This window comes from Amphiprion ocellaris, chromosome 20 (assembly GCF_022539595.1).
Source record: "Amphiprion ocellaris isolate individual 3 ecotype Okinawa chromosome 20, ASM2253959v1, whole genome shotgun sequence".
Taxonomy (NCBI): domain Eukaryota; kingdom Metazoa; phylum Chordata; class Actinopteri; family Pomacentridae; genus Amphiprion; species Amphiprion ocellaris.
Window position 1 is genome coordinate 2,128,394 of NC_072785.1, and position 16,716 is coordinate 2,145,109.

The following is a 16,716-nucleotide window of genomic DNA, read 5'->3' on the forward strand; positions in this document are numbered from 1 at the left end:
GCTGTGAAATTTGTACCCTCACATCTCTTGCTTACAGTTTAGCCTTGCTGCAACTTACCTTAAAGTTTTCAAATGATTCATGTAAAAGTCTGAGTTTTTTTTGACAAGCTGCAGGGAGTTTGTACTTTTTATCCTGACATTCACCACAATGGAGGAGGACAGTGCAAAGTAAGCAGAATAAACTTGACAGGATAACCTCCATGATGGTGTAAAATATCCTGTTGCTGTCAAGACTCAAAGCCGGCCTACATAAATTTTGCGATACAGAATACTAGGTGGCTAGTACATTTTAAAGCCCCTCTCCAGTCACTGATGTAACCCCTAAAATTCATCTTCTTGTGTCTAAGTTGCATATTTAGACGTGTGTTTTTCTAAAAATAATCCTTTCCTGCATCAGAATGTGTCAGATTCAGCCTCTCTCCCCACCTACCCTTCCCTGCTTACTGCAGCTTGAGCACACCAGCTCACCTACGACTCTGCTCAAACAGAACAAAACAACTCTACACTGCACAATGGCAACTTGAAATGCTGGAATAATTTGCCAATACATGTTTGAACCAGAAAATGATTCTGAAGAACAATGATGACACAGAACACCCCATAATGTGACCTGACAGAATTTGTTTTGTTGTGCACATAAATCTGGAAGTCTGAATCCATGTTTTACAGTTTCAAAGACTGCTTCTTTGGCTCATGAGGGGTCTTCCAGCATATAGAAAAAAACACCACATGGACATGTTAACACTGCATGAGGTCTTTAAAACTTAACGTAGAACAATAACTAACAGTAGCCAGCAAGGGATACTGATTAGGAACCCTGCATGTGACTGATTTCTTAATCCCGCTCCCGCTGGATTTCTGGGCTTCACTATTTCAGTCTTGCCCATGCATGGAAACACCCACACTATATAGAGCTTTGCTGACTTTGTATCTGCTCAGGCCTCCCACAGAAGTCACATTATTTCAGTGTAACGTTGATAAAGAGCCGCATACCAGTAACTCCCAATGTAGCAAAATCACAATTAGCCTACATTCATAGGAATATGCTATTCTAGAGCAGGAAGTACACATCTCAGACATTTGCCAATAGTAGTTTGTTTAATATAATAAGGAAGAAGTGCTTTATCTTTGAAGGAGAGATTACTTTGACCAATGACAATGGAGTCTCAACACAGAAGTGGCTGATTTGTGACAACTGTATCTCAACATTTTGCACACTGGTCACAAAGAAGTCCAGTTATTTTCCATTTTATTTTCCATTTTTTGTCAGACTTTGCCTTAATGTTGTGGGGAAAAAAATACTGTAATCTTCTTTATAGCTTAAGTTTTTCTCCATCCTTCCATCCACCAGCAGCAAAGTTAAAAAGTTTGTATTAGCTCCTGTGGGACCCATGGGACCCCAGTCCCAAAGCAGTCCTCAAAAACTGATTATGGTAAACTAAGTAGGTTTGTAGCAGAAAACAGACTGATGAAAAAGAATCAAATGTGTGTATTCTTCCTTGTTAAATCAGCTTGTCATTTGGAATATTAAGTGTTAATTCTTCTTAATAGTGTTGTGGTTAAAGTCCTTATTTTCTAAAGTACCCATTTACAAAGAAGCCAAAAGTTAATAGTGTCAGTGAGAAAGTAGCTCTTTCAAAAGCTACATAACGGAGCAATAATTACACAAAAATGATCCTCAGCCTGCTTTTCAAAAATTCAAAAACCTCTTGTATCTTTTCTCACTCTCATTCTGGCAAAAAGAAACAAGCTACCAAGGTATGATTTGACTGCTTCCATGGGAAAGGTGTAACTCTACATTATATAACTTCTGCCACTTCTAAACACTTAGCTCCTTTTTCCATCTCATTGGTAACCTGTAACATAATGGCTCTCCAGTGTTGAACTGACCTTGTCCTCTTCAGTCTGAACAGTCATGTCAGAACCCCTCATCCATTTTGGGTAAAGAATCCCTCCTTTTTTTCCCAACAAGGATCACCTGTCAGTCTCACTGAGTCACCTCGTCTCATCTCCGCTCACTCTAATCCGTCTCCAAAAAAAAGAAAAAAAAAATCTCTTTCTGCTCCCCTTGTTGCTCTTCTATCCTTTCCCTGGTACTTTTTACTTATGCAGCAATTCAGTGCTCACGGAAAATTGTAAGGGCACCATGACTTTGAACTTTGCAGTACTTCGCATCTATGAATGAGTGTGGAATGGCTTTGCTGCTGTAGTTGTCACACAAAATATGATTACACATTCAGTTTGCAACAGAGGACAGTGGTGAAGCAATATATAGTATGGCTGCTGCTGGGCCTTGCTGCCCCTCGGGAACTATTTAGATTGAAAAAAGAATAATGTGGCATGCTAATCTGTTGTGGGGTAATTAGCTTTCCTGAGTGATGGAGTCATTTAAAGAGTATAATTGGGGGTCAAAGGTTTTGTGGTCCTGACACCAGTGTTTTGAGATGTTGATTGTGGAGAGGCTGTGTAGCTGTTGATTCCTCTTTCAGTCATCTGTAACAACGCTGCATTTTCAGTTTATCTTGGGGTGGTGCAGCAGTCTAGTAAAGAAGTGATAAACAATGATTCTGTGATAAAGTCTGTGATGTTGCAGTTAACTTCTGTCCTATATTTCCTTCTGCTAGATTTGCCAGTTAAAGTAATCAGTCCTCTATTAAGCCTCTTATTTTCAGTCAGCATTCAGCAGACTGAAATGACACATATCACTCACAGACTGTATTAACTGTGGGCAGCTAGCTGCAACATTGTCAGCTAGTTGGTAACTACATCCATAAAGTTTTTTACCCTTTCCATTTTTCATACAAATGAAATGTACCACGAAGTGTTTTACAGAGCAGAAGAAATGAAAATGCAATAGTAACATAAAAAATACTAGAAAAGCACCCAGAGAGCACAGACCTCCACCAAGGTTGTTTATTCCCCCATATAGCATTGTCAGAAATGCAGCATTTTTTTAAAAAAATAGAAACGCAGCATTTGTTTATTATTTATGGATCCGAAATCACGGCAGTGACGATACTCAACATAAAGGTCTGATCATCCCAGGTTACTGACTGACAGAGAGTGAAAGGTCTTCTTCTTTGTAGCAGTTTGCAATCCATGGACAAATCGAAAGAGGGCACCTACCAATGGTCGCAAAAATGGGTCCCATGACTCATAGCAGTTTCTGTCCCACTGTTGATAGTTCAGTGCCATGCAGCCTCTTGACTTATGATAGATACACCTTGCAGATGTTGCATATGTGTGACTGTGATGTGTTCAATGAATACACACATTGAAGTGTCTCAGAACTTTTTGATCACACCACGTTTACTGTGACTAAAGTGCATGTACCATTAGTATGCTTCAGGTTGCATCAAAATCAGGCTGTTAATTACTCTCCAACTTGGGTGTTTTTTTGTTTTTTTGATCTCACTCAGGCTTGCTAGTGAGGACAACACAAATTGTTGCTCATTTGTAGTTTTTACATCTGTGCTCATGGACAGTTGTGAACTCAAATCAGGGAGTGGTAAGTCATGTTATAATGTGAGGTACACCTAGACAGGCACATTCAACAGCATGATGCAGCCTCTTCACAGCACGATGAAGAACTGCTTCGTTTGTTGGACAACATTTAAATGTCAAAGAGAAAAGAATGTTTGCAGAAATATAATGAAATATACAACACAAAAATGAAAATGTACTTTTTAAGCATGTAGTTAATGTGCGTGTTGTACAGACAGCTCACTGTTTCCAGGGTCTCCAGTTCTGAACTGTGTGTGGACGTTTGCAAAGACGTCTTTACATTACATACCTCAGAGTTTTAGGCTCACAGTTATGCAGCTGTCACTGAATCTGAAGTGACAGCTGCATAACTTCCTGTACCCAAGTTCAACTATCTGTCTAATTCATGAAGATGAAAGTCAACAAATGCAACAAACCCTGAAAGACAATTCTATATTATTACTTCTAAGAAAAAATAACATTGCCCTTGTATGGCAGTGTAAAACTAGTTCCGGGCTATATTTAAGAAAAATCTAGTATCATAGCGCTTTTTTCATCATTGTTTTCCAATGAAACATACACAGTAAGTTATCCAGACAGTAAAAAGGTTAAATGAGTTTGATATATTCTAATTCAATGACATTTTAATGGTATAGCACCAATTCACAGGATAAGTCATTGCAGGGCACTGCACATAGTGAAGTAAAGATCCTACTAGATTATATTTTTGAGCAAAACCCAGAAAATTCAAGCAACTCTCTCTGAGCAAGCACTTGGTGGCAGTGGGAATAAAAATATACAACATGGAATGTGGCCATTTATTATAGATGTAGTCACAAACAAAATGACCTTGCACTGAACACAGGTGTGTTCTATGCATGTGTACATTATATACAGATACCGAATCGCGTGATCTAAATATGTAGCGTGTGGCTGGAACTGATGGGACTCAGAAACACCCCCACAATTTAATCAATTGTTCCTTGTATCACCTCCGATGGATAAGTCCCGATAAGTCCACAGCGGTGAATTTGTAGCAGGATCACAATCATGTGATCATCAGCAGGCAGCTGATGTAGTGTTCACTAGTTGTCATGGTTACAGTGACGCTGTGCCGCTATCTGGCAATGATACAGAAATCTTTAACAAAGCTGTAGCTCCAGACTATAAGCTGCATCACTGCCAAAATCTAATCACTTGGTCCTTATGTCATTTCTGACCTTCCCTGAAAATTTCATCCAAATTTTATATTGTATAATTTTAATATTACTCAATTTTTGAGTAATATTGTGCACAGACGGACAGACAGACTAACCAATGGCAATCGTTACAAAACTCTGCCGTGTTCCTTGGCAGCGTAACAACCCAGCACTTCTGGAACAAATGTAATGCTTCCTTTACAGAAACATGTCAAGCACCATCTGTTATGAGGCGGAATCTCCTAAACTTTGCCAAAACAGTGACATTTCATTCTGAACTTCATTTTGGGGAAGAGGAAGAAGAAGTGTAATCCAATAAGTAGGAAGGATGGGGAGCAACAAAAAGCAACCAAAAAAAATCATCATCATGCTATGACCGGGTGCATTTAGATATCCACATGCCACTGAGCCAAAGTTCAGGTCATTTACACCAAGTGTTCTCTTTCAGATACCTCAAGATGTTGCAGTAGAACTCTGCCTAGAAAGTCCAAAGCTGGGGGATGTCTGGAGGGTGAATATTGAAGAAAACAATGAACATGCTTCTGCTGTGATCCTAATTTGATGCCCTGTCGGTTATAAACTGCAGGTCCCTCAACAGTGAAAACTGCTGTAGCCACAGACCTACATCTTATCACCAGTGACGATACTCAACATAAAGGTCTGATCATCCCAGGTTACTGACTGACAGAGAGTGAAAGGTCTTCTTCTTTGTGGCAGTTTGCAATCCATGGACAAATCGAAAGAGGGCACCTACCAATGGTTGCAAAAATGGGTTCCATGACTCATGGCAGTTTCTGTCCCACTGTTGATAGTTCAGTGCCATGCAGCCTCTTGACTTATGATAGATACACCTTGCAGATGTTGCATATGTGTGACTGTGATGTGTTCAATGAATACACACATTGAAGTGTCTCAGAACTTTTTGATCACACCACGTTTACTGTGACTAAAGTGCACGTACCATTAGTATGCTTCAGGTTGCATCAAAATCAGGCTGTTAATCACTCTCCAACTTGGGTGTTTTTTTGTTTTTTTTTGATCTCACTCAGGCTTGCTAGTGAGGACAACACAAATTGTTGCTCATTTGTAGTTTTTACATCTGTGCTCATGGACAGTTGTGAACTCAAATCAGGGAGTGGTAAGTCATGTTATAATGTGAGGTATACCTAGACAGGCACATTCAACAGCATGATGCAGCCTCTTCACAGCACGATGAAGAACTGCTTCGTTTGTTGGACAACATTTAAATGTCAAAGAGAAAAGAATGTTTGCAGAAATATAATGAAATATACAACACAAAAATGAAAATGTACTTTTTAAGCATGTAGTTAATGTGCGTGTTATACAGACAGCTCACTGTTTCCAGGGTCTCCAGTTCTGAACTGTGTGTGGACGTTTGCAAAGACGTCTTTACATTACATACCTCAGAGTTTTAGGCTCACAGTTATGCAGCTGTCACTGAATCTGAAGTGACAGCTGCATAACTTCCTGTACCCAAGTTCAACTATCTGTCTAATTCATGAAGATGAAAGTCAACAAATGCAACAAACCCTGAAAGACAATTCTATATTATTACTTCTAAGAAAAAATAACATTGCCCTTGTATGGCAGTGTAAAACTAGTTCCGGGCTATATTTAAGAAAAATCTAGTATCATAGCGCTTTTTTCATCATTGTTTTCCAATGAAACATACACAGTAAGTTATCCAGACAGTAAAAAGGTTAAATGAGTTTGATATATTCTAATTCAATGACATTTTAATGGTATAGCACCAATTCACAGGATAAGTCATTGCAGGGCACTGCACATAGTGAAGTAAAGATCCTACTAGATTATATTTTTGAGCAAAACCCAGAAAATTCAAGCAACTCTCTCTGAGCAAGCACTTGGTGGCAGTGGGAATAAAAATATACATTATGACAGGAAGAAACCTCCAGCAGTATATAAGGAATGAGCTGACTTTACAACAGTCATTTCAGATAAACCTCTACAAATGGAATAAACACAGAACTGCTAATGTGACCCTAAACCATAATGTAACACGTGGATCAGTTCTGACAAAGCCATTTTCTGATGTAATGTGGAATCCCACATGCAGCTAATGAAAATGATAACTCTTGTTAATGTTCCTGTACCCTATGGAACACACAGCCTGCCTGCAGGTGTAAAATAGCAACAGCTGAACCATTTGTCTGAAACTGAAACAGAAAGAATCATCTGCTAGTCAACTTTACAATGGTCCTTGAACTGCTCTTCTGTAACATGCCAACTTGAGAAAAAATTAAAGTAGTTTTTGTAAAAAATAAAATAAAATCTACACTTCTCTGTATGACAGGGAAGAATCAGGAACTCAGCTCCAACCAACAATTACATGACAACATTTCTGGGACTTTTCAATCAACTACAGGCTATATTTATACAGATCACAGAGGAGATAAGGATGAAAAATTAATAATGTAAAAAGTACAATATCTACACTGCCATTCAAAAGTTCGGGGTTACAAATGTCCTTATTTTTGAAGGAAAAGCTTTCTTTTTTTCAATGAAGATAACATTAAATGAATGATAAATCCAGTGTAGACATTGTTAATGTGGTAAATGACTTTTGTAGCTGGAAACAGTTGATTTTTAATGGAATATCTCCATAGAGGTACAGAGGAACATTTCCAGCAACCATCACTCCTGTGTTCTAATGCTACATTGTGTTAGCTAATGGTGTAGAAAGGCTCATTGATGATTAGAAAACCCTTGTGCAGTTATGTTAGCACATGGATAAAAGTGGGAGTTTTCATGGAAAACATGAAATGGCCTGTGTGACCCCAAACCTTTGAATGGTAGTATAGTGTGCAAAGTCACCATTTTTCCCAGTATTGCTAACACATGTGGCCACTTTGAAAAATGTTGCACATGTTTACTACATATTTTTTCAATCTTTGTAAAACAAACAAAGAAATTCACCTTTTTTCCTTTTTAACTATTCATAGCATTATAGCTGTGCCATCCTCTACAAAAGATATTTTTGAATTCTTTCTACTTCTAGCCATCATTGTGTCATTTCCATAATGGTGCAGGAGTTTACATTGCCATGAAAAATGAGCCCAGGGTGAGGAAAAATGTGACAGAAGCAAAAAAATGGCCAGATGCTCCTCAGGGTTCAGAGGGTAAAATGCTGAGTATTGTTCCTATTACAGCTCCTCCAGACGTTCCTGGACAATTTTTGAGGTGTTGTGGGGCAGGTTCACCTCCTGTGGGGTGTCCTTGGTCTACAACAATATGTAGGTGGGTGGCACAAGTCAGAGTGACATTCACATGAATGCCAGGGCTCAAGGTGTCCCAGAAGACAGATGCACTGTAGAAATGTGATTAATTTTATTTCACTTCACAAAGATTCAAGATTCAAGATCTTTATTTGTCACAGACATAATTATAGATAGTATAATGCACAGTGAAATGCATTGTGCACCTGTTCCAGACCAAAACAATAAGAATAATGAGAATAAAGAATAAAAACATTCAAGAAATAAATATATATATATACATAGATAGATAGATAAAAATAAGCAAAACAAATATAAATAAAAGTGTCAAATAGTGCAAAATAACATATGTATACAAGGGAAAGTATAAACAGTATAGTGGATAGGATTTGCAGGTTGACTGTCTCTTGAGTCTACTGTTTGAGGTTCAGGAGGAGGACAACCTGTGAGAAGAAGCTCCTCTTCATCCTCTCTGTGTTTGCCTTCAGACAGCAGTAACGCCGCCCTGGTGGCAGCAGAGAGAACAGTCTGTGGCTGGGGTGGATGGGCGGGTGATCAGCTCCTTGGTCTTGCTGACATTCAGGAGGAGGCTGTTGTCTCTGCACCAGTCAGTGGTTTTAATGTAGTGGCTCCCCATTCATCTAAATCCTGGAGAGGACGGAGCCTTATATCTCCCATACACATTTTCTGTATTTTATTTTTTTTATTTCTGAAGTGAAATCCCCCTCAGTGTGTTGAACACAAATACTAAAAGCTCAAGGTTACATAAATTGCCATCCGTTAAGCGAAAAATATCAGCCGTCAATATTTCACTCTAGCTGACCAAAAGCACCCACCAGACTTCATAAAGACCGTATAGCTACTCTGGTATGCAGCGCCTACATAGCTGGGGGCTTGTAGCATCACAGCAATAAGCTGAAATCCCTGCCGAGTGTTGGCAGATATCCCAGCATTCTATATTTACAGTCGTCGGTGTTTTTAAGTGGTAAACTCCAACTGACAAGCCGATGCTGTGAGCTGAACGGGGCAGCAAGGAGTGAAAGCAGAATCTAAATAAGGAAGGGAGTTTCTCAAAGATCCTTTCAGACTGTCACGCTTCTACAAAGAAAGAGAATGTCTTTCAGTTGTGGAAGATTATGTGAAATCCAGTTCACTTCTATTGTGTTCTTATTTAATTTGATGTCAACAAATGGCAGAAACTGCTGGGAGGGTGATGCAAGAGAACATTGTTATTACCTGCTCCTCTGTGAGGGTTTACAGGGGCATTGTGGGCAGCTTAAGTGACTTCCCAGTATATGTGCCCAGAGGACATTGTGAATTATTTCACAATTTACTACATGTTGTCAGAGTCGAAGCACAATTTTTATGAGCCAGAGTGCACCGCTGAGGAAAAGCAACAAAGAGAGGCAGATGCAAGGGTTACTTTGGCCAGGAAGCTGCACAGCTAGCCAGACGCTACCTGACAGAGACAAAAGCCATCTCGCTCTGAGCAGAGAGTTTCATTCCAGGGAGTGAAGTGGGTTCTGGAGCCCACTGCAACACAGAGTGAGTGATGATTTGTGCGACACCAGGAGGTCTAAAAAATTGTGTCAAATTTAAAAGGAGCAGTCAGTGCCAACAGAGTGAGCAATGGCACAAATTTGGTATAAATGTTCACAACTATTACTGTTCAGTTGGATATTCCAGTAGTACCTTTAAATGGCAGCTTAAGTGTTATTTTGGTTTAGTAGTGCCTCCTTGAAAGTGATGTATGGTGCAACCAGGCACTCTCTTGCACTTTGTTTAGGAGGTCAGCTTGTATCTGTTCTGAAGTATCCTTGGTTCTTTTTGCACTCTTTGAACTTTACATGAGTTCAGTCTGGGTTCAGTTGCCTCTTGAGGCAGGTAGAATTTGTTCCCACAAAGCTTCGTCTTCGTATTATCTGCAGCTGTGGTCACAGGAACATTGGCCTATTTAAAGATGGTATATGATCATGACTGACAAGTATTTGCTTCTGTTTTTGTTCAATCATCTTCATTTCTTTCTCTTCCCCATCAACAGTACAGTGCACATAATGATACCGAACAGTTTATTGAGTAAGCTCAGTTACAAAGATCTTGAAGACACCTGAGATACCATTTGAAGACAGGTATGTTTTAAAAAGTCACTACAATGCAATGATTTGTTACTAGACTAGATCCTTGTTTGTGTTGGATCTACTCTTAGATGTATGTCACTTTGGATTAAAGCACCTACTAAATGAAATTGTAGAATTGTACATCTAAAGGCAGAGAATACATTTGTTCATGACGTTTAAGAAGATCTTTGTAGAGCAATCAAGAATTCAGCCATGTTCTAGGGATTCTGGTACATCCACAGTGCCAGTCAAAGGCTCGGTTTTACAGTTTGTTTACTACATAATTCCATATATGTTCAAAAGCTAGAACTGTCCTAATTTTTGATATAAAAGCAGTTATTTCAATTAGGATAATGAATCAGAAATACAGCCTATCCATCCATCTATTATCTGTACACCTCTTAATGATCATTAGAGTCATGTGGGAGCTGGAGTCTATCCCAGCTGACTTGGACAAAGGCGGGGGACACCCTGGACAGGTCACCAGTCTATCACAGAGCTATATAGAGGGACAAACAATCACACTCGCATTCACACCTATGGCATTTCAGGCAATTTAGAATAATCAATTAACCTCAGTATATTTTTGGACTGTGAGAGGAAGCCGAAGTACCCAGAGAAAACCCACGGATGCACAGGGAGAACATGCAAACTCCATGCAGAAAGATCTTGGGAGACCAGGACACAAACCGGGAATCTCTTAGCTGCAAGGTGAAAGTGCTAACCACCATGCTACTGTGCAGCCCAAATACAGCCTAGACATTGTTAATGTGGTAAATGACTATTGTAGCTGGAAACAGCTGATTTTTAATGGAATATCTCCATAGGGGTACAGAGGAACATTTCCAGCAACCATCACTCCTGTGTTCTAATGCTACATTGTGTTAGCTAATGGTGTTGAAAGGCTCATTGATGATTAGAAAACCCTTGTGCAATTTTTTAGCACATGAATAAAAGTGTGAGTTTTCATGGAAAATATGAAATTGTCTGAATGACCCCAACCTTTTGAACAGTAGTGCATTTTATTATTTGTATCGCTTTAATGACCAATCTTGTCTTCCCACCTTGTATGTTTTGGGTTCTTTTTTTAAATCGAGGTGTTTTTATAATTTCTTTTCATTCTAGTTCTAATTTTAATAAAAGTATGAGTTTTCATGGAAAACATGAAATTGCCTGGGTGACCCCAAACTTTTGAATGGTAGTGTAGGTGATGTCCCAGTGTTGATGTCTTCAGTATTGTTTGTGGATGGTATATAAAAAATGAACATTCTTTCTAATGGCCACCAGGGGGCAACCATTCTGGTTGAAAAAATAAGTCTGATTGTATAGAAGTATAGTATAGTTTATGAGAAAATGCCCCTTGTTCTTACTTGATCTGTTACCTCAGCAACCATTTCCTCAATGAGTTTGTCTTAATTGGTAGTTGTAGGTCTCTTTCAGTACAGCATGATGTTCATTTTATATTCGCTTGTTTTGTCTGGTTTCAACGAAGCACTATGGCAACGGAAAAACCTTAAGTTCAAGGTTTCACAATAGTATTTGGAATGTACAGTCAACAATGCATGTTCTAGAACATAGAAAATACTGAAAATAAAGAAAATGATTTGAACAACCAGGTGTCCTCAGACTTCTGATACAAGCATTATGGAACAAGCTCTCAAGCTCCTCATTGGTGATGTAGGTTTGTGTGCAGTGAATTACTGCAAGGACAGAACATTTTTATGTTTTACCCACAAAGCTTATGCTTTCAGTGACACATGATATGAAATATTTAATGGCTGGCAGTACGAATCTATTACGATGTCCACGTAAATGCAAATAACAGTATGTGTGGGTTTGAAATGTGTTCCATCATCCACTTACCCTGACAGAAATATTTACCGGTGACAGGAGTTATGTGTATGACATTATCTGAGGACACAAAACAACAAGAAACAAAACCAACAAACTGTGTTTCAGTACCTGTGTAGGAGTACATCCCTCCCACATCGCATCAGACAGATGTAGTGAGGAGGACAAGTCATGAGCTTCACAAAAAAAGATTTCCATTTTTTGGGGGGCGAGATCTGATTTTCATTTTTTCCAGGAGCAAATCTGTATGTGTGGCAGAGCAGAGGGAAGCAAGCTGTGTTCTGGTGGCAGAGGAATAAAAGAGGACGGTGCGACATCAGTCTGCGTTTCAGACGTCCCTTTCCTGAAATACATCAAACATAGCCGTGCACACAGACTTTACATTCAGTCTTTAAGTCAGGACCCAAGCTACTGGCAAATAGAAGCAAGACGACACTGAGAGCTTAGTTATTTCTAAAAATATTCCAAAATAATGAAGCAACTGTAGGTGAGTCAGAAATAAAAAGCCTGCTGCTCTTCTCACCTGCTCGTGGAAGTTGTTACGAATTCAGACACCCTCTAAAGTTTTTGGGGAAACATGATATTTAATTTGAAGTCATTTGCCTCCAGCCATGACATTTTCCATCAGCTTTAATTGTGGACGGCTACATTCACGACTTGTTTAACAACTTACGATGAGTCTCCAAAAAAAAAAAAAAAAGGGCTGGGAGGGATTCTTGCTGCAATTTTAACTGAATAAAAACTCACTTGTTGAAAACTTTCCCAACAACTAAAGCAAGAATTTAAAGAGATTTTTGGTGATTTGGAATATGTTTTCTGATGATATTTTTGATTTAATCGTGTGTCAGCTTTAATCTGGAGATTATTGTCAGTCTTTGCCAAAATATTTTGACAATCAGCTACTGTGACAAAAAGCCATCAAGATCAGTGGTTTCAACTAGACATGCTAGCACCTACTGAGGCTGTCCTGAGGCATAACCATGCATGCTCACTGACAGTATCATGCTGATGTTCATGTTTATCATGTGATTATGTCTTCAGTGGGATTTATTGCACTGCATGTTGGACAGCAATGGAAAAACAACAGTTTTTTGACTCCAGATAGCAGGTTTCTGTGTGAACCACTAGCTGTAGCTTTCTAAATCGATTGGCCAGTTTGGGGAAGTAAAAGTGGAGTCAGGTATTGGATTAATCAGGGTTTAAATTGGGATTTGTGCAGAGGGAGAGCCCTTGTCCAGTGAGCTCAGGGATCACAGACCAAATTGCAGACAGCACAAAAGAGCTATTTGTTCAGTAGAAAGCAGTACTTTCTAACTCTGTACACATTGTTTTCAGTGGATGCGGATTGTCCAGAGTAACAGAGAGTCTTTTTTTGGGGGGGTATGTGTAACAACTTCACTTTCTGAAGGTTGGTTTTTAATGTGGTGTTGGAAACTCACTTACATGCCACAATTTTGGTGGCATTTCAGAGTCAGATGTGTCAAATTAAATGGAACAATATAACCAGACAGACGTCACTAAGGGAAAGCTACAGCATTCTCATTTTGGTTTCATTTTGTTCCTATACTTTCTGCACCTTTTGGATGAAACAACATAATAAACTGAAAGAAAAAAATGTTCACCCGAAGCTCTGTTAAGTCAACAAAGCAACACTACAATTATTGAGATCTGCATCCAAATACATGGCAAAGGCAAATCACGGTATTAGGATTATAATTATCATTTGCATGAAATTTACTGGATATGGAAACGCTGATTTTTCTGTTGTACATGAAAATGTGCATATCTTTGCACTGACCCAACTTACATATCTACTGTGGGTCAGGATTAAAACTTCTGTTTTCATTTTTAGGCTGACTGTCTTTTGTCTTTTTTTTTTTTTTTTTTAACATTTTTTATTTACTTCAGATTGATCAGTTAATGCTTGCACAATACCAATGCTATAAATGTTACTGCATTCAGGCAGCAAAGCTCTCAGTAATAATGCACTTGATTTGCCAAAAGAAGAAAAGAAAAGGCTCTTCCAGAGGAAACAATACTTACTGGGGGGAAAAAATGTATTGAGAGCTCCGATGGTGCTGGATTCATATTGGACACAACTGCTTTGTTTGGCAATGATTTCACTGTAAATGTGCATCTGTGCTCTGCCTTCAGAAAAGCGTTTACATTAATCATAATGAAATGTCCGGTGGCTAAAATAATTAACCGCTGCAGTTTGACATATGAAACCTGTGCACATTCCCTGTTACAGTTTGTAGACCATATTAATCCTGCTCTTGAGTGATGCTACAGTTAATTAACAAAAGGTGACAGCCTACATTTGTTTTTTTGGTGACACACAGCGTCTGAAAACAGACTATAAGTGTTGTATGTGTTGAAGAAATTTCACTCTTGGTCTTTCGACGTTTGCTGTAGTGGTGTGTTTTATTAGTATTCCTGGTAATACGGTGGATTTACGGACAGAGTATGGGTCTGCAAAGGTAAGTCGACCCTGGGCATTTTCAGGGTGCACATTTTATAGAGGGTAGGCAGGGGTATGTATGTAACTACCAACTTCAATAGTGGCTAATTTACGTATGGTTGCTAATCAGTGACTGAGGGTAGACAACAGAACAAAAGGGTAATTGGGCCAAAGAGTCTGGTAAACAATTGCAAATAACAAAGGTGTGACAACAAAAGGTAAGAAGGAGTTCTCACAGAAGCACACAATAAAAGCTAAAAGAATTGTGGATAACCATGGGAAATGGAGTGACACATGACGGTAAGTATCTGTAGCAAAAGGTTTGGTATTTTCTTCATCATATGTGAGCTGCTAAAACAATGATACTTGTTAAAGAAAGCGGAGCAAATGTGGATATCAGGAGGTGAAGCTGAGCTCTGGTGCTCTGGTCTGATTTAAACGTTGCTCTCAATCAGTAGGAAGATGCAATATTGTTTCCAGTGACAGCCAACTTCACTGTGCCTTCAAATATGCAGATTTGGAACAAGTATGAACTTATTTGATTTCCAGTGTGGTGGAAAGATGATTACCAAAGTTATTAGGATTCCTCCTTTGAGAACCATGAATGTTTGTACCAGCATTTGTTACAGTCCACAATATACAGTACTGTTCAAAAGTATCGGGTCACCCAGACAATTTCATGCTCACACTCAGGGGTGGACTGGCCATCTGGCATACCGAGCACCGTCCCAGTGGGCCGCCACCTAGTGGGGGCTGGTCGAATCAACTAGCCATGACAATGGATGGCACTGGAGTGTACCCATACCCCCATACCCGGCTGTCGCCGGTAACAGGGGTCGCGAGGAGTAGGAGGGCAGCCACAGTGAGCATGGAGGACTAGGGCCCAAACCTGGGTGGAGCCGCTGCAGGTGCAGATGTTGGTGGTAGTAGCAAATATTCACACACACAACCACTCCCTGGAAATGTTGGCCAGTCTCAGCCAAAAAATGCCAGGGCTGATTTTTTTTCACCAGTCCACCCCTGTTCACACTTTTATTCATAAACTAACATAACTGCACAAGGGTTTTCTAATCATCAATGAGCCTTTCAACACCATTAGCTAACACAATGTAGCATTAGAACACAGGAGTGATGGTTGCTGGAAATGTTCCTCTGTACCCCTATGGAGATATTCCATTAAAAATCAGCTGTTTCCAGCTACAATAGTCATTTACCACATTAACAATGTCTACACTGCATTTATCATTCATTTAATGTTATATTCATTGAAAAAAATGCTTTTCTTTTAAAAAATAAGGACATTTCTAAATGACTGCAAACATTTGAACAGCAGTGTACATGTAGAGATATTTTATTGGATAAGGGAACATTTTTGATCTACTGGTAGTGTCAGAAAAGTGATCACCAAAGTGATCAGGAATTATCCTCTGGGCACAATGAATCCCCCAAAATTCAAGGCAATCAGAGTGCATTACATGCAGGTAATCTGTTTTTTTCAGCCACACAACACCATTCCAGAGAGTCATGTGCATGGACCAAAAATCTAGCACATGCTGACTATCTAAATGTACTAAGTAGATAACCACCAACAGCATAAAAACAGAACTGTATTTTCTTTTGCAAAACAAGGTGTGCTTTTGCATGTCATTCAACATTTTAGACTTCTTCAAACAAAGTCATCTCCACTCATGGCCTCACATGACAGACTGAATATGACACAATAGTGAGCAATGCTTTGCTTCACCCTTTAAGGAATGTTTTATTTGACTAATGAGAATAGACCTGGAGGCTTAAAATGACTCACCTCTTTAACTGAAAAAAGCATAAGCTGATACCTGGTAATTTAGTGCAGCAGAAATATGATCTTTCTGCCTACATTACTCATCTGACGACCCCTCGGGCTTATCTTGTGACCCTGCAGGGGCCCTTAATCCCCAGCTTGTCTGTCAATGATTTGGATGCTTCTGTTTTTTTTTGGAGGTCCATGCCAAGTGACAGACCTTTAAATCAAGCTGGGAATTAAGTTCCTGCAGAACTAGGAGTCAGGTCTCACCAGATACATGTGATTTTTAGGTGTGATTGTACCAAGCAGGAGTAAGAAACGAGCCATCCTCTACTTTATAAACACACTTTAATCAGATGTTTACTCTTCCTGCCTTTTACACATTTAAAGATGCTTTGACGCTTTTGTTGATGTAAGGCCAATAATGGTCGTCATTTGCTTTCACCCCCCTAATAGTCTCCTTCACATTCACCCCAATCTCCGACACACAGAGACACTCGCTACATTATGCCATGGTTATCACTGCTTTTAGAATGAGATAATTAATTAAGCTTCAAGAGAAAGG